The 3,742-nt window shown below is 47.4% G+C and overlaps 1 long non-coding RNA gene across 1 annotated transcript; it reads right to left on the bottom strand.

Annotated features, from left to right (window-relative positions):
* Positions 1-256: 256 nt before the first annotated feature.
* LOC139026473 (uncharacterized) lies at positions 257-905 on the bottom strand. Its single transcript, XR_011478258.1, has 3 exons — positions 834-905; positions 526-685; positions 257-277 (listed from the first exon to the last, which is right to left on the bottom strand). It is a non-coding gene; the product is annotated as an uncharacterized lncRNA (long non-coding RNA).
* Positions 906-3,742: the final 2,837 nt, after the last annotated feature.

Here is a 3,742-nt window from a genome sequence, read left to right as displayed (position 1 = left end):
CTGCTGAACAGTTTCGTAACTTTCATACAGATTCTACTTCTGGAGACAGTAAACGCGTAACAGTCCGAACTTTTCAAATACAGATCTACTCTGGTACAGCTAAACCTGCTGAAACAGTCGTAACTTCTAATACAGATCTACTCTGGAAGTAAACCTGCTGAACAGCCGTAACTTTCAATACAGATCTACACTCTGGTACAGTAAACTCGCTGAACAGTCGTAACTTTCAAATACAGATCTACTCTGGAACACGTAAACCTGCTGAACAGTCGTAACTCTAAGTCATGAACGAGACATGTAACTTGGTCAGCAGTAAACCTGCTGAACAAGCGTAACTCAAATATGATCTACTCTGGTACAGTAAAACCTGCTGACAGTCGAACTTCAATCAGATCATTCTGGAACAGAATCCTGCTGAAGCATCGTAACTCAATACAGATCACTTGGTGGACAGTAACTGCTGAACAGTCGTAACTTTCAATACAGATCTATTCTGGTAACAGTAAACCTGCTGAACAGTCGAACTTCAATACAGATCTATTCTGGAACAGTTAAACCTGCTGAACAGTCGTAACTTTCAATACAGTACTCTCGTACAGTAAACCTGTGAACATCGTAACTTTCAATACAGATCTACTCTGGTACAGAAACCTGCTGAACAGTCGTAACTTTCAATACAGATCTACTGGTACAGTAACCTGTTGAACAGTCGTAACTTTCAACAGATCTATTCTGGAACAGTAAACCTGCTGAACAGTCCGTAACTTTCAATACAGATCTATTCTGGTACAGTAAACTATTTGAACAGTCGTAACCATTTCATACAGATCTACTTCTGGTACAGTAAACCTGTTGAACAGTCGTAACTTTCAATACAGATCTATTCTGGACAGTAAACCTGCTGACACACGTGAACTTCAATACAGATCTATTGCCCTGGTACAGTTAAAGCACCTGACGAGGCACGAGCGCGATAGAAGCGGCAGGAGATACACATATGCGCTTCGAGAAGGCATATGCAGCTACTGAACAAATCGTGTGAGTTCAATGAGAGGTGATATTCGAGGAGAGCATTGTAAATCGCATGCCTGAACTAGCGCGTGGAACTCTCATATATCAGGATCTACTTCTGGTAGATGGTAAACTCTATGCTGAATATGACCCGGTTGAGTTTCAGAATTACAGAAAGTTGTAGTGGGGAACGAGAGTAGTAGGTAAAGGTTGCGAATAGCCCCAACACACAACGATGTATTAAAACATCTGCCCATCGTATACCTCCTCCCCTCTACAAGCAGCACCCAGGACGACGGAAGCCGCCATGGGCAGCGATGTGTCCTCACTCTTCACACTATGTTATTATGAACATGACTTGTCTACTCTCTCGTTAGCACGGTGTGCAGACACTTGAACTCTACAAGTAATTAAACCGAACTAGATATACGCACATATATACTAACGCATATCTCTTCAGGACAATACGTGACTTCATCGACACTCAGCTCCTTCTGAGAGGAGTGCGCCTATTCGCCTGACGAAGAGTTATGTAGGTCAATCTAGGTCACACAATATGAGAGGAAAAACTATCCCTCAAGGACGGAACGCAGCACTGGAGACAGCCATATCACCGCACACACGGTTGATGATGCACTGCACCTTCCACATACAACTGCAACCACACCAGTCGATCTCCTCGCAGCACTGAACGCACCAGAGTCCAATAAGAGCATCATAGAATCTGTCCAGACGCGGCACAACCGGCCTGCGCCCCCCAACGATGGGTCGCTCGAAGGGCGCTACCACGAGCAACCTCGCACACTACACAGCGAGTGAGAAAGCCATCGGAATGGGGACAGCCGCCGTCGCGAGCTAGCAGCGGACTTAACAGTTCAATCACCGCTGCCATCTATACTACCCCGTTACCTGGACCAAACACTCAACACACATCACGCCGTCAACCATTCGGATTTAGCATCCACATCACGAGTAGTGTCGTCCCCAATGAAGATCCTGCTGAGCGCACTGGCAGAACGTCGTCTACGCCGCATGTTTACATTTCTGATTGGTGTCATAAAAGCCAGCAGCACCGCAGGACACCGCAGGCAACCAGCGACGCAGCGGCGGCGCACGCGCAATCAGGGATGTACGATATGTGAGCAGGGTGTTCATCCACGTACGCACACGGCACCCGACGCACACACTTGAATTCCTTCCATCCAAAAAACCGACCCGCGCCACTGGACCGCTCCTTCACACAGCAGGGTTTGGATATAAATCAGACTTGACTCCGTGGCGACTCCTTATGAAACTTCAGCTCCGATAGACGCAACCGGACGTTGGCAAGCGATCGTTCCCCACACCCACAATTCCCCACTACACAAATCCACAACACACTACCAACACTATCCACACAACACCATAACGATAGGACACCCACCGATCCATACCCATGAAGTACCGACCAGTCACGAACTGGATAGACCATCCAACCACCTCTACCAGTGTATCAGCTGTCCATGTACAGTCCTCGTATCCAAATACTCAACGATACCATCGGTCTCATACGCGAGTCTGAGACAATTCTGCCTAGTGGTCCCTTACCAAAACTGAAGACAAGACCAGAGAGTTCTACTAGTCATCTGGCATCTTGGTATGATTCCAGTATTCCGCCTATCTGTCTCTGGAGAGAGCCAAAGTGTCGCTAGCCTATTTTATGTCTCGTTCGCATATGAGTCCAGGCGGACTCCAGTTGGCTCTTTAGTCTGCTGAGAGTCGACTCTACTCGGTACCTACGCCTCAGTGCATCGATCGGCCACACCTCAGTCACTCTAATCACTCCACTCACGCACTCCCAATCCGCGCGCTCGTAAGTCGATTTCTGCTTAGGCTACCAGTCTGTCGTGCGGTAATATACAGATACTGAGACCTCCAGGGTCCTACCCTCCTCACGTCAGACCTCCCGTGTTAAGTACCACACCACGCTTCACGTCTCCCAGTCACATCCAGTCGGATCACTGAGAGAGTAATTCTTCGCTCAACCACTACACTTGGGTTCTCCTAGCCAACCTGTAGAGAGACCTACAGATAGGTCTGCATATACACCACAGCTCTAGCAACACCCACGACACTGCGCTCCTTCTCTGGACCCGCAGCCACTCGATCCAAACATAACCACCACACCAGTATGGGAGGCGAGCTCGCAGCTGGCTCACTTAGGTCAGTCTGTATGTGACTATCAAGTACTCTCTAGTCAGTGCTCGTTGTAGGTAACACCGATAGTGAATGTCTTGCTAGTTCTCCTCCGTAGGATACAGTGTTATCTGTCCTTTTAGATTTCTTTTCCACTATGAATACATAATCACACATGGCACGCCTTCGAAGACACAGTCTAGCTTGCAATTTTCCCTCAAATTGTAATTGACTTTTATACCAAACGACAGCGTTGTCTGCTATCCGTGGTGCTGTTCATCCTATCAGTCAGACACTAGAAAATCCATCAGGCTCTGGAACTCTCTGTAGGGATTGATGTTCCCATGATTGTCAAGTTACAAAGAGGGCACTAGATTGAAGGATAGGCCTGAATCATCCACGACCTCAGAGGAAGTAGAGAGGGAGATACAGAGAGTGCTATAGCACAGTGAACTAGCTCGAATAGATCATACCAACAGGCTTGGAGTGTTCGCTACAAATACGTTATTATGGTTCGGTAATAAACATGAACAGCCAGAGCCCTATCACGCACTCA

This window comes from Salvelinus sp. IW2-2015, unplaced genomic scaffold, assembly GCF_002910315.2.
Source record: "Salvelinus sp. IW2-2015 unplaced genomic scaffold, ASM291031v2 Un_scaffold4884, whole genome shotgun sequence".
Lineage (NCBI taxonomy): Eukaryota > Metazoa > Chordata > Actinopteri > Salmoniformes > Salmonidae > Salvelinus > Salvelinus sp. IW2-2015.
Note: the sequence above shows the minus strand (reverse complement) of the source record. Positions and strands in the feature narration are given on the sequence as shown.